Source organism: Lichenostomus cassidix, chromosome 1Ab, assembly GCF_008360975.1.
Source record: "Lichenostomus cassidix isolate B80296 chromosome 1Ab, HeHo_3.0, whole genome shotgun sequence".
NCBI classification, from domain to species: Eukaryota; Metazoa; Chordata; class Aves; order Passeriformes; family Meliphagidae; genus Lichenostomus; species Lichenostomus cassidix.
The window spans coordinates 8,904,879-8,930,549 of NC_139481.1; the positions used below are offsets into that span (position 1 = coordinate 8,904,879).

The 25,671-nt window shown below is 46.9% G+C and overlaps 1 long non-coding RNA gene across 2 annotated transcripts; it reads right to left on the reverse strand.

Annotated features, from left to right (window-relative positions):
• Positions 1-696: 696 nt before the first annotated feature.
• LOC146442892 (uncharacterized) lies at positions 697-20,461 on the reverse strand. 2 transcript variants are annotated; one of them, XR_014849487.1, is made up of 3 exons: positions 19,402-20,461; positions 19,191-19,259; positions 697-2,881 (listed from the first exon to the last, which is right to left on the reverse strand). It is a non-coding gene; the product is annotated as an uncharacterized LOC146442892 (long non-coding RNA). The 2 variants fall into 2 exon arrangements; XR_014849486.1 differs by having other exon boundaries at positions 19,191-20,461.
• Between the last annotated feature and the right edge of the window lie 5,210 nt (positions 20,462-25,671).

Below are 25,671 nucleotides of genomic sequence, written 5' to 3' on the forward strand. Positions count from 1 at the left end.
ATGAGTATTTATTCCTCCTTTGTCTTCAGGCAGCAACTACTACATAATGTATTTGGTATGATTAATTGTGGGAATGTTGTTCATCCCAGCATAGCATGACATCTCCAATTACATGACATCTTTCTCTCATTTGTAAGGGAAGAAGTGATTTCTGTATCTTGACATGTTTATCATCGTTAGGGTGAGCTAGTTATCTTACATGGGGCTGCCCCTGCTTCTCAGGGCTGACAGATTATGGTTTCACATTAAAATCACATATGCCTTGTTATTGCAGCTGCATCTTGAAAGGAAAGCAAATAGAGGAATCTCCACCACACAAGAGCTGTAAGATGATGTTTTGTTCAACGAGCCAGTGGTTTGCAAGGTTGTTCTAGGCTATTATCATTTATAGAGTTATTGGGTACTTGACTTGCCTGGTATTTTTTTTAGATCTCAACAATGGAAAATGTAACACACATTTCTGTAGTCTTGCACAAGCTTCAGCTGATCTCAGAGCTTCCCTGTGGGTGGGATTTACCTCACCTATTTTTACCCATCTATTTAAAAGCTGGGCATCTGCTCTAAATCAAGCACTCGGTCACCACTGACAGACAGAGTCTTCTTGAGAGATGACTTATCCCACCTGGTTTCAACTTAAAATTTCAGATATGAGGAAAGTCTAAGGATTCAATCTTTTTGCCCAATTATTAGTTTAAAAAAAAAAAAAAAAGCATAACGCCTCTTTGTAGCTCTGCTTCAGAAGTTGCAAAACTTTTTATCTTTAGCATTTTTCAAACGCATTAATGCAAAGATGTATTCAAAAATCTCTCAAATAGCTGTGAGATCCAGGGTAAAATTCTCATCCTGGTTGACTCCACTGAACTTTGCACAAAATTCAAGATACCAGGCAGCATGAGAAAACTGGACATCTCTAGACATTATGTTTTGAGTGAACAATTTAGCTACTGAAGCACTTGTAGTGCACTTTTAGCTGGGGCCATGCATCCAAAAGGATGTAGAAGTCCAACCATCAGTCCTGGAAAGAGGAAAATAAGCTTCAATCATTGGATAAAGAGAGCATTCCCTTCAGCTCCTTGCAGTAGGACTGCAAGCAATATAGCTATTTTATTTAAAGTAAGGTGCTGCCTGCCTGCCCTGCAGTTTGCAAACTAAAGGGGTGGATGCCAAGGTCCATGTGCAGTTTAGTTAATGCAATAATGAAGCAAATGAAAATCAGAGCCAATGAAAATCTGCTCAGCAACTTGCATGGCAACCTAAACTGCATTTGTCTCAGCAGTGTAAAAGTTTGTAATTCAAAGAAAACCTAAGAATCAGAGGTTTGGGAAGACACAAAAGGCTGACATGATGGTCTGAGAAAAGTTTCACCAATGTACAAGAGGGCTCCTGGTGTCCTGACAATTTTGCTGTTTGTTGTAGATGTTCTATTGCCTCAGAGCAGAAGAAGTGACCCTTTGCACACCTCATTCAAATAAGACACAAGCATGGGAATGGTTTCTTCTAGAGGTGCTTGAGCAGGAAAACAGCTCCACGTAGAAATTGAGGTTCTTATTTGCAAGCACATCAGCATTTTTCCTCCCCCTATTCATTCCAAGGTTGCTTTTATTGGTGAAGGCAGAGCTGCAGAGGCCAAGATCAAGTGAACATTCACTTCAGTAATTGCTGAATTCCTCAGTCTAGAAACTGTATTCTGTAAGGCAGGGCAGTGGAGCGCACGAAACCTCCTTCCATCTCTGCAAAACAATCTTCTGGAAACACAGCCTTGTGTTTTTCATTAGAGTTATTGGTATGATAATTACTTGGTTATTAACACTTAATGCAAACTCTTGCAAACCGTTTCAGCTCCAGTGCTGCTGCTTTGTTTCTGCTGCTGTGGGAATGAGAGGGAAGAATTGCTAGTCCTTCCTTTCAAAAAAATGGGCCTGCATAAATTATATCCCACTATATAATTCTTTGTTGAACTACCCATGGGGGGGTTGGAAGACCAAGACTCTAATTTTTCATTAACCTGCACTTGCCACTGGTAAGTGTGCAGTTTCTTGAGTTAATGATTTTTGTATAGACACAAAAAGGCAAGACACACACACATACACACAGGACTGATGGTCAAGGCAGCAGCAGCAATATAGATAAGTTTTCTTTTCCATAGCTTGCAATTAAGGGTTATCATTAACGGACCTGGAGAACTTCCTAAAAGGACTAATTAGTGTTTTAATTGGTTCTCTCACCATCATATTTTTGTTTACCCATACCCAGAGGATCTCCAGCTGTGTTAAGCAGTTTTCCAATTAATAATGCATTTGAACTTAATGGCCCAGTTTTTCTGACTCAGCCATTTTTCCGCCTGGTTTATTTAGCTGACTTACAGCATGCAATTTCCACATATTTCTCAGCAGCTGGAACCCACTGAATGCTGCCACTGTCCCTGGACAAGTGCTGCCTGGTACCCTCCTTGTCCCCTGTGGGAGCCCTTGCAGCCCTCCCCTGGCAGATGGAGAGATGCCCTTGTCAAGATCCACTGCTGCATTTGAGCTTCTCCCAGAGCTTCATGGCAGCCCCTTCCAGTCCTCCCCTTTCCTGTAGGGATTTGGTTGTTTTTTGGGTTTTTTTCAGCAATGACTCAGCTGTTTATTTTCCTCTTCCTGCTGCTTCTTTCATTTTGTGACCAAGCTTTTTTCACCTGCTGGGCAGTAAAACTCCTTTTTCTTGTGAGAGCAGGAGAGGCCAGGGAATGACTGAGAACATTAGAGAAAGTGAAAAAACAGCCTGTAGCCCCAAGCTCCTTCCTTCTAGCCCTCACAAGAGTCCCTTAGGAGAGCTGATCTCACTGGCCTTGCTGCATTCCCTTCTTGTTCAGTGTGCCCCATGCATCACCTGCTCTCAGCTGGTGGGGGAAGAAAAAAGTAAAAATATCATGAAACAGGCAAGTCTGATGGCTGAAACTAGAAAGTATGCAACCCAAATTAAAGGATCAAACTGCTCAGATACACTCCTGAACCAACCCTGCTGTCAAACCAGTCCTTCCCCACTTAATTGGAAGAAGTTGCTGGGGATCTTTTACCAACCACTTTGCATGTCCTGAGGAGATGAAGGTTATCCCAACCTGAAAGAAGGAGTGTCAAAAAGCAAAATAATGCATGGGAACATGAACCACAGGGGAAAAAACAAAAACAAAAACAAGAAAAGAAAAAAAGACCCCACCAAAAGTGCAATGAGCAGAGTGGCTTCAGCACACCTGTTTCGACTTCCACTGGAGTAGAACAGCACAGAGATGAGCTTTGCAAATCCCTGCACAAAAGCTGCTCTGTCCAATTCCATCACCTGGATGAAAATAACCTGTGAGGGAGCCTTGCAAGCGAGCACCAGGCGGATGGGCAGCTCTGAGCTCAGAACCCACTGCCAGCCCAGCAAAGCACAGTTAAGAGAAACCTTGTTTTCTTCTCTCTGCAGTAGCTCTTGGCATGCCTAAGAAAAGAAGATGCCTTGACACAGTAGCAACAGTAGCACTAAAAAGAACTCTTGTGTGTTAAATCATCAGGAAAAAAACAATTATTATCCTTTTCTTCTTTGTGTTCTTTTTGTTTTTCTGCCAAATACCAGAGAGAACAAAATAGCAGGTTTTTTTGCTGTGCAAGGCAAACTTGTAAAATCAGAGGGAAAACAAATCCTGAGCAAATAACTCAAAGCAAATAGCTGGAGGAAGTGAGGGTGGGGAGGTAGGCAGCGGGAGGACCAGCTGATACATTTTCAGTGTTTGCTGTATTAAGCCTTGAAGTAGGAAGATAAACAATGGACATCTCCATAATCAAGAAATGCCCTGCTTTGTTTGGTGAGCAGCAAAATGCTTAAAGCTCCATCCCCTCAGCCTAAAGTGCCACTAGCAATCCACACTCTGGGGCTCTCACAGCAAAACATCCCCAGGACTGCATCTGGCTGGAGAGGAGAACTTGTGCTTAGAGCCACAGCTCAGGATCTGATGGTAAAATCTGATGTTAAACCATGAAGCCACATGGCCAGAGGAGTCAGCTGTGAGAGCAGAGAGCCTGCCCATGCTCCTGAATGCCCAGGATTTCCCGATGCCACCGGTCTGAGTAGCAAAGCTGAGGGCTCCCCTGCAGGGCTGGGGCCATGCAAAGAGGGATGGAAGTGGCAAGCAGCCCTTTTGGCATCAGTGCCTCATCCCCTCTGGCCAGGCCAGGGCTTGGGCAGTTCCTCAGCATCACGCTGGGAGCAGAGGCGAGCTGTGTTCTCTATTCCTGCCCACGTTGCTCTGCAGGAACAACTCTGTGGGGCTGAGCCAAGCTCTGCTCCTTGGGCTCTCCCACCATATTGGACTCTTGATCAGGGTATTGCTTTCTCTCCTGAGTTACCCTTAATTTGAAAACTGAGCTCCAACCCCCACCTATTGGCACACAAAGGAACCTTCCTCTTTCTCCTTAACCCTGCTGTGACCACAGCAGCTCTTACAATGCACAACTACCTACACCTACATGCCATGTAAGTCAATTCTCCCCCTCTTTCCTTAAAAAAAGTGTCTTCCCATGCAGCAAACTGAAAATCCTGCCTGTTTAAAATACAAAACACCAGCAAACTGAAAGAGACCTGGAGAGGCCACTGCCTGCCATAATAGGATTAAGGGCTATATCTCAGGCAATGCTTTTGGAATCAGCTGTTGCTTATCTGAGCTTCTTTGTAGAAGCTACGATCTCTTTGTACCAGACTCCGTTACTGGGCTACCTAACAAATGCTTTTCTTTTTTCCTTTTTTTTCTTTTTTTTTTTTTTTTGGCTGAATCTACAAAGTCCATCTATAAAACCTGAGTTTCTTGTCACTGAATAGCCAAAATGCAAGTGGCTTTAAGTGGTGAAATAACTGCAGCTCTCCTTCCTCAGGCTTCGCTAGGGAAGCTGCCTCAAAGAGACTGCACTTTCTCCCAGCTCCTCCACACCACGCACTGAAGATTACTTGTTTTTACCACAATTAAGTCTCTGAACTATTTTGAAATCCCACACAAAGACAGTCCTGTACAACAGGCATTAGGCACACATGCTTCCACATGCCTCCTGTTTACTACCAGGCACAGCTACGTAAAACAGTTCCCTGATGGTCTCTTGACACAGCTCCTGTTTTCCATCTTCAGAACATGACAGTTCTTACAGAAAATAAGAAAGTGGGCTACAAAACAGTGCAATAAAAGTGACTTATTGATGCCCTCCTCTCTTGCTCTCCCAGAACAGCATTTCTCCTCCACCCAGTGAAACATGCAGAGAGCTAATGAGCTCCCTCTCATCCCTGCAGTTCTGCCCTGCTGGGAGGCTGCTGGTTTCCAGGAGGAGCAGTGGAGAGGAGTCCTGGAGACACCCCTGCCTCTCCTGCTATCCAGAGCTGAGCATGCTCCCATTTTACACTCATCCATCCCTGGAGCCCAGACCCAGTGCAGACCAGAAGAGATAATGATAAGAAAGTGCCACGTTTTTCAGTTCCCCTTTTCTCATCCTGCACTCCATGCTTAACCTAATTTTACCAGCTGAGCAGGGTGACTTTCATAGGCAAGAGCTGCCTGCACAATGATTTCTATTCCACTCACTCCCAGCCCTTTTCTCCCACAAGTGTGAGCTGATAACCATCACCTGCAATTCAATAGGCTTCATATCGTCTCCAGGACATAATTGAACTCTTTGTGGCTTTCAGAGCAACATTTTGGTATTTTCCCTGGCATCAAAATACTGCTGGGTTCTGTTTAAATGGAAGAGATGACCAGTCTGCATTAGCTGGGGGAAGAGAAAGCCAAGAAGAAGACAAGTCAGCTGCCTGCAAACAAACAGGGTAAGCAGGGCAAACCCAGCAGCTCCCAACAGGAAGGACCAGTTCTTTCACCATGTGTTGACTGGCCTCCCTCCTTGCCTCACCCTAAAAAAATAGATACACTGGGAGTCTGAGCCAGAATCTGTTATTTAAATGGGACTAGTCCCCCACTCCACCTGGTTCCAAAATAACTTGACATGTTTCTGTTCTGGCATTGGTTTCCCCCTACCTCTTTTTACTCCAGAGCATCACGACCATTACAGTCCTGCAAAATGAGTCACTGCAGCTGGTATAGAAATCCCAGATGACAGAGAGAAGCCAGAGGAAGGAACTGGCCAGGCTTACCATGGTCCATGCCCAAAGTAAAATCAGCTATTTATTTTGTGCACTTGTCTGGTGCTCTCCAGTGACAGTTTGTTGGGTACAGGAAATCCCTGGATACTGTCAGCCCTGTGAAATCTTTTGAGCAGACACAGCTCTTCACTTGAGGTGAAATCCCTTCATCTGAGCAGTCTAATGGGACACAGTTCTAGTGGGACAGCCCCACCACGGCTGTGTAGCATTACAACCACTGCAAAACCTCCAAACCCTTTCCTATGGTGGTATTCAAAGACATTCCTGCAGGGCTTTCACATGCCACATCCTTCTGCCTGTCTGCCATTGGTTTTGTGCCCTGTCTCCTTGCTTTAGTGCCCACAGACTTCTGCTGGAAGCGTTAATGAGAGCAATGTGCAAACAAATGTGGAAAATAATCTCTAATGCTGCAGGGGCAGAGGCCAGCGGAAACCAGAGGATGTTTTCTGGCAAAACAGCAGCAATAAGAGCTGCTCTCTAAATAAATAATGCCTCAATGCACACAAGCTTAGCTTTAGCAAAGAGACCTCAGGCTGAAGGCTCTACCCAGTGTTTCTTACCCATCTTCAGGGAGGCACTGGTGCACAAGCCCCTTTCATGGAGCCATACACCAGGTGGGTGTGGTCAGCAAAGATCACTTGAGTGGCAACATTTCAGGAGTCCTCATCTTTCCTGTTCTCCCTATAAAAAACGTTTCATCTGGCTGTGAAGTAATGAAATGCTATCAGCTGCATTTGACAGAGGAGAGAACAGTCCCTCAGAAAGGTCACAGCTGAGATCCTCCTCACTGGGAAGGCAGGAGGACAGAGGTACTGCAAAGCTGCCAGCCTGGCATGACTCTCCTCATGAACAAAATGCCATGCAAGCCTGACTTGCAGACCATCTCCATGGATTACACTCCCAGGGAACAGGCCACAGGAAGGCCCAGGAGTGTCCTGCCCCATGGGGACAGCTCCTGCCCACTCCCTGAGCACACTGAACCCCAGGGCAGACCAAAGCCTGTCTGCACAAGGGCATCCTACCCCGCAGCCTTCTCCCTGCTCCAGCCCCCAGCTCTGCCCTGAGCTCCCTGTGAGGCACAGGCGCTGCTCAGGGGCCACCACACCTTGCCCTGAAATGTTGTGACAGTTGTCTAGGGCCTGTTACCACTGTCTGTCACACTCACTGGGGCTGGAGAGGCAGAGGAAGCCAAGACCAGCAGCCCATTTGTTGCCTGCCCTGATAGACATCCTATTGATAGCTCCATCTCACACTGGCAAAGCCCTTTGTACCACTCTGGGACAGCTGCTCCGATGCCAAGAATTCCTCACAGGCTGGCCAGCCCTCGTGGTGCTACCAGGGAAGCTCCAGTTTCAGCAAAGAATTTGATGGTTGTCTGGCAAGTGTATAAATCATAAAAGTAGCTTTGTTCTGCAACACTTCAAACCTTTTGAGCTCTCTCGTATGGCTGCAGTTTGCTGGCACTTGCTGTTCAATTTATATAAGCTAAGCTGTGCAAACTCATCCCTTTCCAGCCTGTAGGCAGCCTGTCACACCACACAGGGATGCTGCCCCACCACTCCGAGCTGCATTCTGCTGACAGCAGGCCCTTTTTTTGAGAAGGTGCAGCCTTCTTGCAGGATTTAATTTCACAGGAAACCCAGTGGAATCCAGGATTTTAAAACCAATTCACTTCAATAAAATCAGGAGGTTCCATCCAGGCGAGCCCTGTGCCCAGGAAAGGAGAGCAAAGCTCTGAGTTTTGCCCAAAACAACTGCAGTCCAGAAGGAGTTGCCTTAACCTGGAAGATGAGGAGGATGCAAGGCAGACAGGGACTGGGAATTTTCCAACCCACAGGTTAAAAAAATGGGTGCAAACAAAGAGGATTTCAGACACTTGGCGCTGGATTCCCATGAATCTGTAGGCAAAGTGCTGCTGTCCAAACAGTCCCTGCAAAAGTGCACGGTGTGGGGACAGGAAAAGCCCCACTGTGCCTGTCTGCAGTGTGTGGCATTTATTGCCCAGGGAGGGCATTGCCAGGCTGGGGCAAAGGCAGCATTTGGGGCTGGGGTTGTCCCAGCAGAGGGGGAATGGGGGCAGAGGCTGCCCTGCTGAGCAATGGTCACACCCTTCCTTCCTCCCACCCCTCAGCCAGGTGGGAAAGCAGCACTACGTGGGCAGGGAATGGGTGTATCCCACGAGGGCTGGGCCAGCCTTTATCTGCTGTGAATCTGCACAAGGCCTTTGATGTTGGTGGGTCTGACTGGTAGGCTGGTGCAGGAGCCCTGTGATAATAAGGTGAAGCCAGTGGAACCTGCTCAGACACTCAGCTCGTATGAAAATCAGGATTTTATGGGGCTGCTGAGCAAGGAGAGCATCTGTGCAATGCTACGTGGGGCTGTGCAGGTACCCAAGCCAGAGGCAGCTAATAAATGAGCGAGGAAGAGCTGGAGAGAAAAAAGCTTGGGTTTTCAGCAAAACCTCCAAATTTCTTCCCAATGCAAAGCACTGAGTTCTGTGCTTTGCCAGTCAAGCCTTTTAACCAACCTAGGTCAGGAATTTCCAAAGTGTTCTTTAAAAAAAAACCAGCTAAATCTATGGGACGTCAGGATGAGGGCTGCAATAATTTAAAAAGGAGTAACTATCAGTCCAGGTTGCCCTTCCCACCTCAGCAGCTGCACCACTGGAGTCTCCCATCCCCACAGGGAATGGGAAGGACCCCAGGAGCAGCAGGACATTGTTGGCCATGAGTCTCTTTGCAAGTGATGTTTAAATGCCCTGTGGGCTATCAGAGTCCTGGGGAAGGATGATTTGATTTACATCCTAAAGGCCAAGAGAATCTGTTGGTGGGAGTGAAATGAAAGAGGAAGGTCTTTTGGGATCCCAGATGGAAAAATCTGGGTGGGGAAGAGATGCATTTCAAAGCTCAGGCTACATATATGCATTTCTAGATGTGTCCCTGTGTGTGTGTGGATATCCATACACTCCTTAGGCACTGGGATACAAACATGCAGAGCACACACACCCCACGTCTCCATCCCTTGCCCCTTGGGGAAGCAGAGAATTTAGAAGTTTTCATCTCAGCTCCCTCCCTCCATCCAGGTCTCCCATACCACACAGCCCATTAAATGCTGTGTGCAAGGATGCACTGGTACTGAAAGTTTCCCAGCTGAAAATATCAACATGGACAAGTGTTTTACACTTACCAAGGAAAAAGGTTTTTCCCTCATTTATCCAATTTGTGAATGAGCACTAACACCACTGAAACCAGTCAAGTAACATCCTGGAGTAAATGAGATCCAAAGGGGCTTGGGATCTTAAAAGGGGCAGTTTAAGGACACAGAAAAGCTTTAAAGCTAAGGAAAAGCTTAATGGGGGAGGCAGGGGAGGGTGGAAAAAAGCACTTACCTGCAGGCCATGAGAAATGTTTCCCACAGGAAATTAAAACTCGTAAGTCATGCATGCCCACCTAAGCCCATGCCAGGAAGGAGAAATAAAAGACTGGGGAAGGGGAGGGAAGCAAGGAAGGGAAGCAGCTGTAGCAGGAACAGTTTTCAATACCAATGGCTTGGGCTCAGATTTCCAAGCCTTAATACATCATCTGATGTAGAAAGGGATGGGAAGACAGCACTGTGGCAAGGCTTTGGCAGCTGGAGCTTGTGCCAGCACTGTGGAGCTGTGCAAACCTTGCGGATAGGTGATGTCCCAGATCAGTGTCCAAATCCCAGGGCACAGGAGAGGGACAAAGAGCTGTTGGTTTGCAGATGCTTCTGCCTGTGGCTACAGAGCCTCCTGCAAAGGAGAGGGGAGGTGGGGCTGGTAGCAGTCATCAAAAGGAGAGGCTCAGGGGAAAAGTGCAGAAAGGAGAGTGGCCAAAACCTTGTGGAAGACTCTGTGCATGAGTGGTGCCCTGCAGGAGGGCAGGGAGAGGTTGGGAAGAACCTCGAGCAGGAGGAGGAGAGGACATTTCCTGTGGCCAGTCAAGGGGCTGTGCAGAGGAAAGATGCTCACATGCCTTAAAAAGCCAAAGCAAGTCTCCCCAGGGGAAGCTCCTGCTTCTTCCTGCAACATTTTCCACCAGGGTTTTTCGTAGTTTTCTCCATTTTTTATTAATTTTTATAACACCTTCCCAAAAGCCTCCCCTTTCTACCCAACACCACGTCACCAGCAGCTCACAGGACAAGGCTTTCAGGGCCAAGCCAGTCCCAGGCTGACAGAAGGCAGAAATGCCTTTACCCAGCTGCTGCTGCTTCTCCAGTGGGGAAACCAAGCCTTGCAAGCAACAGCCCTTCTAGGATGAGTGCATCAGGTCTGCAGCTCTTTCACCCATCCATCTTTCTGGAGGCAGCCCTGGGCTGGGGGATGGATGATTTCCCTGGGTGGGCAAGGCCAGACAAGCCTGATTTCCCTGTCTGGGCACCATCTTTTCTCTGTTTCCTCTCAAATTTTATAGTCTGCAGAGGTTATTTCAGGGCTTTCTTGTTGATGGCTGTATTTTTGCCCCAAATGTGATGGCTGTCACTGATGCTCTCAGAGAAGAGCCACGCTGCTGTGGAGAGGAAAAGGAGAGGTAGCACCATGGCTGTTGTAAGGGAGGAAGAAAAAAATTCAATAATTGCTTTTGGCTTTTCTGTTTTCCTAACTGTCTGGTTATTTCATTAATCTCCTGTTCACTTTCTAATTTTTCCATGCATTTTTCCTCTGTGATTGTTTGGAGTTTTTTTTTCCCTCACAGCACACCTGTTCCCTTGGGCATCACCTGGAGGGGAGGGAATTCCATGCACCTTTGCATTGTTTATGGCAGTGTTCATCTCTGCACTTCCCCACAGCGGGGGTGAAAGCTCTGCCTTAATCACAGCAACTGCTAAGCCTCAAAAGGGAACAGAGGAAGCAGCATTTCTGCTGATCTTGACACAGCCAATTTCATCAGACCTCACAGAGCAACCTTGTCTTTTTTTCCCTCAAAACTTAAAAATGGGGAAGTTGGTGCACTGGGGTCCCCCTGAGGCTGATGTTTGTTCATCTGCAGGTTGATGAAGCAGGTTGGGGTCAGACAAAGGCAGACACAAGTGTGTAGTCTGATCCTGGTCTGGCACCACTGCTGCCTTCCACACTGGAAGAGACATCCCTCAAGACACACAGAAAAGTCACTTTTAATGAAAAGGTAGTCCTTCCATTTAATAGGAACAGGAAAAATATAGCCAGCAGAAGATTTTAAAATATTTTTTCTGGCTCACCAGCAAGGGGGGATATGTCTTGCTGAGAGCAAAACGGAGCATCTCCATGCAGCACTCATGTTGAGGTCAAGTACCTTACACAGCACTGGCCCTGAGCTCCTCTGTCAGCATTACTCACTCATGCACAACAGAGAACTAAAAAGAAATTAAAAAGGTTGTTTTGCTTGTGCTTTGGAAAATGCTTGAATAAAACATAGTAATTTTTTTTTTTAATTTAAGAAAAAAAGAGACCACAATGTATCACCACATCCCAAGGACTCTTAGACAGCATTCTGCAGGGCCTCAGGAAGAAATAAGGTCTTTATTCTTAGGCTGGTGAGCTGGACTCAGCAAGGCAGGCCAGATTCACAAAGCAGGGCAGCATGCTCCAAATGTTTGCTGACTGATGGGATTCACAGCCCTGAGTTACAGCCCTCAGGCATGGAGAAAGAGAGGAGAAAGTGAGAGGAGAAGGAAGCCAGTCCAACCAAGTGGATTGGGCATTCACCTAGGACTGAGACAACCAGCATCCAGCTTAAATTCTGAAAACTGGCTAAGGCTGATGCATAAATGCTTTGATTTCTGGGACTGAGAAAACCAGGCTTGAGCTCCCAAAAGCCCAGGTGTCACCACATCCACCTGGGAGAGACAGGCCAGAGTCCCTGGAGGCAGGAGGAGGACTCTCTGACAGCCTCCATGAATCCCTCCCAGGGCTAAAGCACAGGAGGGCACTTGGTGTTGGCAAAAACAAGGTCTGACTCGTCCTGAAAGCCAAGTCACAGCAAGCAAGATGGGATAAAGCTGGTTTAGAAAAAAACAGGTAGGGATCCTCCCAGCCCTGGGCTGTGGGTACTGCACATCTCTAGCCATGGGACAAGTCTGGGATGTTCCCAGCACAAACCCACTGTGGGTCTCCACAGCAAAACACAAGTGTGAGGTTCAAATGCACAAGCATCTGGGTCATTCTGCATTCTCTGTGCCCTCCTAGCAGACACCCAGCAAAACAGATAGAAGAACAGTAAAACCAAAGGTGGTGTACCACACATTATTTTTAAACATGGGAAAAGTTGTACATCTCATCTAAAAGGAGTATTTTGAAAAGAAAACATCCTCTGACTCTGTCATCACAACTGTATATTTCATGCAGGAGTTGCCCCAGTGGGAAAGATTCAAGCTCCAGCCTGTTCAGAGGCTTCATTATGTGCACATTATGAGCATTAGTCTAGCCTTGGTTCATGATTTGTTACTTTCACGGCTTTCTGCATGGAGAACACCTTAAAATTTCTGCTTTTCCCAGGGTTGAGGTAATTTTCTGTATTTTGTGGGATTTACCTTAAGCATGGCTCAGAGTCTTGAGGGTTTTTATTACCGTACTGTATCTCTTTAATCAGGACCTGTCTGAGTACAAGCTGTATTTTATTCTGTATTTTTGTTGCTAACTAATGAGCAGTGCAGCTGTAAATAAGAGATACAGGGCTCGCTCCCTGCCAGATCAGTACTAAGGCAAACAGCACTTGGTCAGCAGCCTGAAGCTCATGTCTAAAAGGCCCAAAAGAAGGAGCAATAAACTTCTGTCCTCCTCTTCAATGGGACAGTGAGGCCTAGAGAGGTGGTAGATCTCTCCCTTCACCTTGGGTGTTTTGAGCTGAGCGGCTTTGTGCTCTTGGGAAAACAGAAACTGCAATGGAAGTGTCTGGGGTTGTCAGGGTTTGGGCATGAGCAGGATGGGCTGTAACCTGCTCTGGGTCCAGCTGGGGCTGAGCAAAGTCTCCTGCAGCCAGGCTGGAACAGCATGGGTGAGCAGAGAAACCAGAACAGGAAAATATGGACCATTTCTCTGGGAAAAAGCAGTGATTGGAGGGGCAGCACTTGCAGGTAACAACTTTGAACAGCTATAATTCTGAATAGCCAATTTTACTGAATCAAGCCAACATATATAACTCATAAATAAGTAAGCAACTAACAGCTGCTCTGATGGTGAGGCTTTTTACTAGGGATGGAAGATGGCAAGAGGAACTGCCAGGACCAGCTCACACTCATGCAGTGACCTTCACAAGCAGGCTTTGGTCAAGCCAGAAGTCAATGAATACTTCTTTTCCCTTAGTCCTCTTTCCTCCTTCACCTATAAGCCCAGTGAAATGCTGAGCATTGAACAAGGCCCTGTTCACATGATGCTTGAATGGGATGAGGGTTTGCACTGCAGCCCCACACAGGTGCCAAACTGAGACCTTTGTGTGAACAAGAGCTGTAGGATTCAAGCCCCACAGACCCCAGCTGGTTTATCCCATTCTTGGGCCAGAGGAGCAGAAAACTTAACCCTTGAAGGAGTATCTTCATGAACATGTGGTTTCTAACAAGCACAGCAAAATGCTCAGGGACAAGATTCTGAGGTAATTGGGAAACACTATTGAGGAGAGGGAGGGGATTTTTAAAATTTCTTAGAGTTATGTATTTTTTAACAACACAAACAGCCAGGACTGTTTAAAAGACTATTCTTTCCCCCTTTCCCTCAGGTGATGGATCCATCCCTGCATCATGGCTCAGCCATGCATCTCACACTTGGGGCAACAAACATAGTGAAGCAAAGTTAAGGAAGGCTCAGTAAAACCTCTGTTGGTCCTGGAACAGGGCTTTCCCACATTTCTCTTTCTTTCTCTTTCCCACCAAGACCTTTCTTCACTCCCAACTCCTTCACTACAAGCAGCCACCTCAAGCAGCCCCTATTGCAATTGGCACCAACTGTCACACACAAGAACTGCAAGCCTCTTGGCATGGAAATCTAATGTCTGTGTGTTGATGGCTTGAGCAGTCTGACAGAATAAGAGCAATTGTCTGTTGGGGCTATTTAGGCTTTATTTGCACCAAAAGGTACTGGTTCAGATGTCCTCCACAAACCTGCAGATAAATGTTGGCTTGTACTGAAAAAGAGAGGGAAATTCAGAAACAGAGACATCCATGGAAATGGAACATTCTGCCCTTTAAACACTCCTGCTCAATGTAAGGTGTCTGCCACCCTACAAAGGCCATCCAGCCTGGCACAGCTGGATCCAACAGAAAATGTTATTTCTGTAGCATGGCCAGCCACTCTTCCTAAAATGGATCCACTCTCAGACCCGTGAATTAATTTTTATGTGTAGCTGGGGTTTTTAAACAGCACCTTCCACTCTGTTTAGGAGAAGGGAAAAAGCAGTAACAGAGGTCATTTTGCCCCCTACCTTTGCCCTTTAGCAGAACCATGCTGTAGTGTCAGCACTCTCATTACAATATCTCATTATCAGACAACTGGAAGCTGAGAAGACAAATGGCCAGCTGTTGACAGGCCAAATGTGAGCCCTGGGTGAACTCCATTATCCTGCACTTTCAGGACAGAATTGGCATCTGAATCTGACTTCCCAAATCAAGCTGTGCTTGGGGGAAGGGCAGGGGTGAGAGGGGAAATGGCAAACCTGCACTGATTGAAGAGAGCAGCCTCCTAGCTCGGCTGACCAAACACCCACTGACCTGGCTTTGCTAGGGCTTTCCATGCTCTGGAAGTGTGCTGTCCTCTTTCAGTGCACTCTGCAAGGGGGGCAGCCGTGCCCCGAAATCCCTATTGTGGTGTCAGGATTTCATCTGCAGCGACAGCAGCTGTGTGAATTTTATTAGCAAAGGCTTTCGGCCCTTAATAGTTTCCACCGAGAGAATGAAAAAAAAAACGGGCGAAAGAAAACAACAATGCTGTGAAGTGGTTTGGTGCATTCATGTTCTGCAGACCATATGTACACACGCTGGCAGGCAGCATGGCAGGCGGGACTTCGCTGCTGACGCGAGTTGTGGTCAACAAAGGAAGCTAAAAAAGGAACTCGGGGTTTCTATTAATCGAAGGGGGGCAGGGGGATGTCTGAGCTTACAGGAATCTAGGATGTGTTGCTGCAGATTTACACAGAGCACAGGAGATGTGTGCCTGGGAGATATGTGGCAGATCAGCCAGAACCAGCAGTCCTGGAAACTGAAAGCAGCTTCCAAGAAATGTCGAAGGTCCGAGCTGCTCTTGCTCAACATTTCAAGGCAAAGGTGGAAGAACCACACTTGCCTCCTTGTCCCTCTGGGATGCTCTGGGTATCACACATACCCAAGAGGGAACAAAGACAGAATCAACAGTTGTGAGCTGACAGCATGGAGCAATGGGGCCATGTGTCCACATGGGACAGGGATCCTGCACCCCAACTCCCTGGCTGAGGGCCTTCCTGGTGACCCCTTGAAGGTCTCAAGAGCTGAAAGAATGGGCAGTTCATTCTCTGGTTTAAGGAATGCCTTTCACCTCCACCCACCAGAATTAGGCTTTTCTGTAGGTAGTAAGAAGACAGTCCATGGGGTTTTCCTGTTTATAAACATTTCATCAGAAGAACTTCCTCTTAACCTTCTTGTTGGGGTTAATAGTTATCTCACTAATAGCTGGGAGAAAACAGCACAATTTCTCTTGGGGATCACTGTGTTTGGAGACTGTTTGGAGCAGTGCCCATTCTTTACAGCCACAACTCTCCTCATTGGAAATCCCCCTACATTTTCCTGAATTTGTTTTGGAAAAAAACTAGTAGAGCTGTTTCCAAGAGCTAGTGCCACTATCTATAGGCTCCTCATGCACTCTGAGCAACACAGCACTTCCTCCTCCATCAGCAAAAGTCAGTGGCTCTTTCTCACAGCACTTCTGTGGTTCGTCCCAAACAAGTTGATTGTTTTCTTAGGGATGGCAGCGAGCCTGAAGGAGTTTTTCTCCCTTTCCTTTTTAACTTAATAACACATCATTTGATGCTATTGTTCACCTTGAGAAAGGGTCCAGCTCCAAGAATGAATGCTGTCAGGCACAGCTAATCCTGAAGCTGATCAAAGTGATGTCAAATTTGGGATCAATATCAGCTTCATACATTTATCATTTTTACTTTGATATGAGTCACATCCATGAGTTAGGTTACAGATTTCACCACCCCCTCAGGTGCCAAAACACACACCCCCCCTACCACTGCCAAAACACAACACAAAAATTTTTTTTCCTCTGTGATGAAATTATAATTTTCATCTCTAAGGGATCTTAAAATAACTGAAGAGTCAAAGATGGTCGCCAAGGCAAAATTCTCCCCTCAGTTGGGTTTGGGACTGCTTACGTGTTAGGGATGATACAAATCAACAGAGAAACCAAAGAAACTGTTCTCATAACTTCAGCTTCAGGTTGACCAGGGTACCAGCTTGTCTCACACCAAATCCACTAGAACTTCAGCATCTTGAGCACTGCCACCTCAAAACCCAAACTCAGCCCCTCACCTCTTAAGGTCTCAGCAGGGGTAGGGCTGAAGAGAGACAGTCCTAATGAAGAAACCCTTATTCCTCCTCCCTTACTGTTTCAGGCTGCATAGATCCAAGATTCTGGGTTTGCCTTTATTTCTGTAATTATATGTGAAACCAAAGCCCAGGAAACCAGAGTTATTTCAGAAGAACATACCAACAGCTTCCCCATGGCCCCTACAAAATTAGAGAAGGCAACTACCTCTTTAATAACTCTCTGAGTTATGTTAAAGGAAATGGCTGGCTCACTCAATTGCCATGTACAAAGAATTAAAACCCCCTTCCCCATGGATGGAGAGGGCAGAACATTCCTCATGGCACTGTGCATCCGGAAGAGTGACCTAACACTGTGCATGCTTTCCTTTGCTGCAAGTGATCATGTCACGGCACAAGTGCAGGTGTTTTATCCCAGTGTCCTGGCCAAACTCCAATAATTACATTCCCTGTCCCTAATTTTCCTCTGCAGATTCAGCCAAGCACAACCATTAGGTCTTTTTTGCCAAAGTGTTCTCTTATGCAGTGTGGAGCAGCTGCCATATTTCTCACCAGAAGCAGCTGCAGTGAAGTGCAAGGAAACCAGATTGCCTTCCAGGAGTGTGAGACTAAAGCAGGATCAGACCCTTCAGAGCAGGAGGTGATTGTGAAACGCAAGGCTTTGAGATCTCAGCCCCTTCCACCATGCTCAGTCCCCACTCAGTGTACCAAAATGGCTCGATGAGTGTTGAACACAGGCAGGCTCCTGTCAGCTCCCTCAGAGCCAGGGACAGAAAGCACAAGGGATAGGATCAGGATGGAGAAGTACCAAGGGCTGGACCCTCCAGTGATGGGCACCAGAGATTTTTAGGTGTAAGCTGGCGTGGATGGGAGAAGGAGCCATGCCCAGAGCCCACCCTGTGAGCCTGGGTACCAGAAGAGACAGCAGCAGCTGCAAGGAGCCGAGCTTGCTGAAGGTGATTGTCTAACAGCCGGCTCAAGAAAACACCATGACTTTACAGCCAATTGTACAAAATGGGCCTGAAGTGCCTTTAGCACAGCCCGAGTGCTAACAGCATCTGAGCTGTCCCTGAAGCCTCCCCTGACCCTGCTCTGCATTTAAAATGAATTCCAGGGAGCATTATATTCCAGACAAAGCGGAACAGAATTAGATTTAGGAGAGAGCAACTGAGGTGACTGACCAGGGCCCAGAACTAGAGGAGAGCCCCACTAATCCACATCAGACAGCAGCAAAAGTCAGCTCTTCCAAGGGGGGGCAGGGAAGAGGTGACCAAGCCCTGCCTTTGCCCTGTGCCCCAGAATTTAATGCCGACTGTGCAGCGAGAGAAGGTCAACATAAGCAGGAGAGGCGAGGAACAAAGACCCCACACAGGATAACAGTGAGGTGACTTAAACATTTACAGGCTCGCTCCATGCGGGGGGTGAGGAGAAGTCAATTTTTGTGCAAGAAGGCTGTAAATTTCCTGTTCCAATCTGTACATCAGGTTTCCCAGAAGCAAAGGCAGTGTTTTCAGAGCTGTCTGGCCCAGGGTGCAGGGCAGTGTCTCGGCGATTGCAATCGGGTGCTGTGGGGCTGCTGTCGCTGTTTGCAGGCACTGCTCGGGTTGTCAGCCCTGCAAGGGTAGTGTGAGCAACTCTGATTGAACAAAACCGCTCCTCAAAACCTCACAGCAGCACAGCACACCCATGGGTGCCTGGGCACATCCCACCAAAGAGCCACCAGCGAGGGGGACAGGGCTGTGGTGACCTCCTGGCTCCCTGAGATGCTCCATGGAAGGGCAGCTCTCCAGGGATGCAGGAGCCTTGTCGCAAAACGAGCTCTGGGATCGTGAGAGTGAGAGACGAGAGCGCTGAGAGCTGTGAGCAAAAGTGAAGACATGCTGGTTTCACTTCCACCCACAAGAACTGGGTGAACCTGAATGTGACCCAAATTACATGAAGAGATTTGCATCACAATGAAAACACGCTGCTCATGCAGCAAGGGTGGCTGGTGCCCTGCCTTCCCCGCCCCACCCCCTGCCCATTTTTCCGGAGGAAAGATTTCTATAGCGCAAGGGTTTTGCTCAACCCACCGCTTCCTCATTTGTCCTGGACTACTTCCCCATCCACTGCAGGCCTGTAGGGACTCAGCCCAAACCCCTACAGGATCCCAGCCCCGAGAAGAAAGGAAGAACTCCAGCTTCCCAGTTCCACTGTGGGAGGGGAAGCTAAGGAGGGAACTACTTCTCCTCCCAATTAACCAGCGATGTAAACTGGCCAGACAATGAAGGAACTGCCCACAGGGAAAGGGCGAAATCCTGAGCCAGAGGCACTGCTGCAACAACTGGCTAATGCCAAAGAGCTTCCCGGGAAGTTCAGCACCTTGTTCAGAGCAGCCTGTAAAGGCACCAGCCACCCCCCCGGCTTCCTCCCTCTCTACAGACAATCTTCTGGTCCTGCTAATTTGTTACTTCCTATGTAAAAGCCTTTTCTTCCTGCATTCTCCCCTTTCTTCAGAAAAAAATAAGGGTTAGGTTTTTCCAAACCTGGTCTCCTGGGCTCTCTTGGCATGCACTTAACTTCCAAGTCCTTCAAGGACTTGTCACCGTGACCTCCTGGGGGAAAAAAGTAACCTCATTATGCTCCTTTTCCATATATAACACTTCACCCTCTTGCCCCCACCAAAGCAAGAAAGGAAATTAATACTCAAAAATACTGTGCTTTCAGCAGTACATTAAACAAAATTCTCCCACAAACCTGGCTGATTTCCATCACTGCCCAGGTGGTCTTCACTGCTGGGTGCTACTCTAGTGACAACAATCCCAAGCCCATCAATGATGCTTTTGTGGCAGTCCCTGTGTAGTACTCCTTATTTTCCAGGAAATTTTATTTATTTTCCAGCTACTGTGTAGCTCCCTTATTTTCCAGGAAAAATGGTGTTTTTCCCACCAGGTGGGTCACTGGACCTGAAGGTGAAATGCACCTACTGCCCCTGGAGAGCCTGGCAGGGAGCACCTGCTGAGAGTCAGGTCCCAAGGGCAGAGCAGAAGAAAGTGAGATAAAGGTCCTCTTTGCTCTCCTGCTTCCAGGTGTGGCAGTGGTGGAGTTATTCCATTGGATCACACCAGACCATGTCTGAGACCTGTGCTTACTTTTCTGGAATTTCTGTCACACCCCAGAGTCATACTCCAGGCTTTTTTGAGTGTATGAAAGAACAAAGAAGGAGCTGTGGACAAAACACCAGCCTAAGGCAGGTGAGACTGGCTTTCAAATCCTTCTCCAGCAACACACTTCTTCCATGGCCTCAAAAATAACCTCCAGGCAGCAGATCTTTGGCCCTCAGAGCAGGTCCCACACCACTGGCAGGTGCCTTCCTCACCCCACACAGGGCCAGCAGCACCACTGAGTGCAGGCTGCTCAGAGAACATCACATATGGAGACATCTGAAAGGCCTGCACAGCTCTTGACACAGGTTTCACAGTTCCACACACACTTGGAGACCCACATTCAACATCTTCATAAATGACTTGGATACAGGACTGGAAGGGATTCTGAGCAAGTTCACTGATGATACAGAGCTGGGAGGAGCTGTTGACTCCCTCAATGGCAGAGAGGCCCTGCAGAGACACCTGGACAGAGCAGAGGGCTGGACAGGCACCAACCATCTCAATTTCAACAAGGGAAATTGTCAGATTCTGCACAGGGATGGGCAGCCCTGGATGTCCAGACAGACTGGGCAAGGAGAGGCTGGAAAGCAGTGCCAGGGAAAGGGACCTGGGGCTCCTGGGCCATGGCCAACTGGACATGAGGCAGCAGTGCCCTGGAGCCAGGAGGGACATCTCTGTGCTGGGGGCAGCAGGGCCAGCATGGCCAGGGAGGGATTGTCCTGCTCTGCTCTGGCCTGGAGCAGCCTCACCTCCCATCCTGGGGCAAGTTCTGGTGCCACAATATCAGAAGGACACAAAGCCATCAGAGAGTGTCCAAAGGAGGGCACGAGGATGGTGAAGGGCTGCAGGGGAAGCTGGTGAGGAGCGGCTGAGGGCACTTGGTGTGTTCAGCTGGAGGAGACTGAGGGGAGACATGGCAGTTCAGCTTGTGGGGAGGGAAGAGGAGGGGCAGGCAGTGAGCTCTGCTCTCTGGGACAGGGACAGGGCCTGGGAACGGCTGGAGCTGTGCCAGGGGAGGCTCAGGCTGGAGAGCAGGAAAGGTTCTTCCCCAGAGGGTGTCAGGCACTGCCCAGGCTGCCCAGGGAATGGGCACAGCCTGAGGCTGCCCGAGCTCCAGGAGAGTTTGGACAAAGCTCTCAGGGATGCACAGGGTGGGATTGTTGGGTGTCTCTGCAGGGCTGGCAGCTGGACTCCATGATCCTTGTGGGTCCTTTCAACTCAGCACATTCTGTGATTCTGTGACATTAGGCCACACGTGCCAATGCAGGCCTGGCCCCCCTGCCCAGCTCCCTGCCCACTCTTCTACACACACAGTTTTAGCTGAATGACAACACTGATATTAGATCACAGTGATTTTACTCTCTCAAACTTGCATAAACAGCAAAATGTCCCATCCTTGTGGCACAGCCACCAGTTTTCACAGGCTTTGCTGACCAACATTCCCACAGCATTTGCTCCTTCCACTCTTCTTTCAAGGAAAGTATAACAGAGGGTAGATTTCTTACAGGGCTTGGCAAGGATTGTTGGACATACGGTCTCTGTAAAGGTTTTGAAAAATAACTTGCAGTGAGTCAGAGCCACATGACTTTTCCTGGGTTCCCATCCCCACCCCAGTGTTGTCCTCCAGCCTTGTGTGCCACAGTGTCATCTCCCAGGCCACAAGAAATGTCTAAAGAAACAGTCGTGGCAGCAGCAGCAGCAGCAGCAGCTATTTCCTAGCTCAGGAAGCACAAACTTATGGGCTTTTTTTCATGGTAAACAGCTGCTTCCTCACTTGTGCTGAAGAAAGTCCTTCGAAAGCTCTTCTTTTTAACTTCTGTAGCAAAACAAAATGAAAAACAGAGACAAGTGTGTGAGACTGCCTTTGATTTTCTGCAGTGGCAGCAACCAACCAGGGGAAAAGAAAAAAACAAAAAAGAAAGAAAAAACCCAAAGAAGGGGAATAAAATAAAAAATAAAAATAAAAGAAAAAGAAAAAAGATAAAACTCAGTGTGGACTATAATGTTCCTCCGGGCAGAGAAGAATGCTGGAGGTGGTATATGCCAGGATGACATCAGGGGAGTGATGCAACTGATCTGGAGCCAGGAATCCTGTGCAGCAGGGAGCTATGCAGTGTGTATGTAGAGAAGGGTGTACATTTTTATAGGTAAAACTTGCTGTTCAGAGCACACAGACCCAAGCTGAGGAGCACAGAGGGTGAGCTGCACACTCTGCCTGTGTGTCTCACTTAGGTGGAGCAGGCAACTCTGCAAATCAGAGGTCACCCAACACTTATTCCTGAGAAGAATGTGTTTCGGTTGCGTTCGACTTTGCCAGATTTCAGCTGTTTGGGCTGGATTTTTTCCATGCTTGCTGTCTGCCCCAGGCTAAGTGGTTTTTGGGAAAGCTTTAGCAAAATGGTTCAGTTGCTTCTCAGCATAGGGCTAGGGAAAAAAACACATTTTGACCCTGTTACAGACTATATGTATGAAAAGAACTGTTTGGGCAATTCTATGATGGCTCCACACACTGGAAAAGGAATATGGCATTTGTGCCATCAATATCAGACCTTCTGCTGTGTGATTTTCTCCAAATCAGTCACACTATAAGCCTTCCAGAAATCTCAGTCTGTGCAGGCTCAGGAGAGAGTTTTTAGGGTTTGAAAACTCCACCTGTGTGCTTTATCCATGAGCCTGGATCATGGTGGAAAGAAGGAAGATTTCTCATTTGAATAGGGGGATGGAGGGAAGCGATGGACAAACTGTGAGGGGCCTGTCTTCCCAAGCTCTGGGCTCTCCAAAAGCTTCTGGTTCCCAAAAGATGAGCTGCTGCCAAGCAGTCATTGCCCAGAAGAGAAGCAATGCCCCCTCACATGCTCAGCCTCTGCTTTTGTCAAGCACTGCACAGCAGATCTTCCATTATCAGTGATTATCTTCCATTAGCCATTATCTTCCATTAACCATTGCCACAAGAAAACAAAGGGAGCAGGACTGTCCCTCTGGAGCAGGAACTGCTTCCTTGAGTCTCATCTCCACTGAGAGCAAATCCACCAGAGCGTGGGCTTCCTCCAAGGGATCTCTCCAGAGCGAGGCTAGCCAAGAAAAATACACCCCTGATGCCTCTGGCTGCCTTAGGAAAGATGTTCTGGGAAACTTGCTGAACGTGGGACTCAGGAAGATCCTCCACACAACACAAATGCAGAGATGGCTGGCTTTGGGGAGTTTGGTTTCTCTTTTGTTTTTTCTTATTTAAGAACACTAACTCCATGTCCATGAAATCCTAAGGATAGGATAAGAATCCTATCCTTCACTCCTAAGTGAAGGTGACAAAGCCAAGCCTGGAACAGTTAAGAAATCCAGCATGAAAATGAGCTTGTGTTTGTCTCTCTTCTCTACACACATTTAAAAATGTCTTTTCATGTGACGTGATCAGGTATCAGTATCATGAAATATTGCTTACACTGCTTTGTTTTTTGCAAGCAAACAAAAATTAAGCCAAGCTGCACTAAAAAGTATTATTATGGAATCATCCTTACAAGTGACACTGAGTTACACAATTCAGTCCCAAATACCTCTATTTCAATAAGTAAATCAATAGGAAGAAAAATTAGTGCAAAGAGCTGAGCAGGACACAAACTCCCATTGCCTTGACAAAGGAATACCTAATTTATACCAACACATCATGGTAAGAGCAGGAAATATCCTGTCAATTAATATAAATCAGTCATTATCTCATTCTAATCCCATTCAAAATTAGAAGAATGCTCTAATCGGAATCTGCAAGAAGAACTGAGGAGGTAAAGGATGGTTTTATGAGAAGTCTGTTGGCATGGAAACATGTTACAAATCTGAGATGAAATTTTAAAACTTGAGTTCTGGTGGTACATACATTCATTTTCATGAAGAATCAATAAAATTGTCAGAAGGCAGGAAGTAGAACTGGAAGTACAGCTGGTGCTCCTGTGCATTTGCTGAAGACAGAATTGATGTGAACACCTTAAACACCATCCATTCTCCTTCTGAATCCTCCTTCTGAAGGGTTTCCCCGTCCAACATGATTGGAAGAATATAAGCCAAGCTCTCTACTTCAAAAACCCATTAATTGGTAAAGAAAGGAGGAAAGCATGTGCTATTGATTATGTAATTTATGTGTGATGATATCCTGGTGGGCTGACATGTTTGGTGGTGACCTTAGCCTTTGAAATGGTGGATTATATAGTATAAATCTCCCTCTAGGAGTAGTGGAGAGATTTTTTACAGAAAAGAAAAAATCTGTTAATATGCCACAGCTTATGACTGCTGAATGTTTTCTTGGTCTAACCTCGAAAGAGGAAAAAATGGGAAGACTTCTGTAATTCTCTCACTAAAACAACAAGCCAAAATCCCTCAGTGGCATTTCTGCAGATGTTCCAGGCAGGGAAAATGTGGCCACTTTATCTTGACTCAAATTAAAAGAAGTGAGCATCTGTCTTCCTTTCTGGAAGAAAAGATTTATACATTTGCAGCTATGAAAGGCGTGCAAGGTGGAGAAAACTGTTTGTTTTATATATCTAAGTGAGACACTGTTTTTCTCTGACAAAAAAATGCCTCAGCTTTTGCTTTCCAGTTAACCATTTCTCTGGCCATGGCACTGCTGTTATCTACCCTTCCCTGCTTTTTGGGAACATCTAACCAAGGCCAGTGTTAATAACATCAGAATAACAAATCTCCTACAAACAGGTCCAATCCTCTGCAAAATTTCAGGCTGGTTTCCTGCAGAAATGAGCAATTATACAGCCTGTGGGTGGGTCCATACAGCTGGTTATCTGCCCTTCCCCTTCACCCTTCCAGGAGCTTTGCAGCAGCCCAGGGAATTTCCATCCACTGTGCCAGAGGGGCAGCTGTATCCAAGGTTGTAGGAACCCTCACACTTTGTGCAAGTGGATGACAAAGGAAAGGAACACTAATGATGGACTCACTAAAATGGCAAAAAAAACCCCCCACCTCGCCCCTAATTAGACATCAGAGACTCTACATGACAGAGGGCAAGAAGGCTTATCTCCACCCATGGCAGAACAGCTTGCTCAGCCGGACATTGATATTTTTATTTTTAATATCAGGAAAGCTGCAGTGAATGTTCTGATGGACATAGAGACAGATTAAGGGGAAAAAAACCACGCAGAAATGTGTGTGTGCTTTTTCAGCAACACCTGCACAGTTATCTAAGAAACAGCAATCTTTTTACTCTTCATTCCATCCTCTCCTCGACTAATTTTGTTCTTTAATTATGACTCCTGGCAACCTGCAGTACAAATGAGGATTTTCCTCCTTTAGGTAATGCATGTTCTTGGCTCTGAGAAGGAGGCTTGTCTGTCAAAACATTAGCTGTCTCTTTTATATGTTAACTATTAATTCTATTTATCTTCGAATTATTTTCAAATACTGGAGGCATTCTTCCCTGTATTGGAATGAAACAAGTGCTTAATTTCAGGTTTTCTTATTATTCTTGCTCAGATATGAGGCCAAAAGTGAGTAATTAAGTTCTCATTTAAACCCCATTTCCTTAAATACCTATTCTCTCACCACACACAGCCTCTTTCCCAGCCCCACGCTCTTCCACAGGAGGCAGGAGCAGGTGGCCCATGGGGACAGCTACAGCCACAACCTCATTTCAGGTGGCCTGGAACCACATTATTATTATTCCACCGTTTACTGGGTAACACTAAGGCACGTGTTAATGTGTGGCAGAACAAAGGACTTATTGGTCCTTCAGCAGGGAAAGAATTTCTTGTTTCTGATGTAAAGGAAGGAGTTAAGAGCTCACCACTACGTGACACAGAGGTTCTTTTCCCCTGCTGGGCATGACCAGTGACAGGCTGTCCCCACACCTGGAGCCATGGCA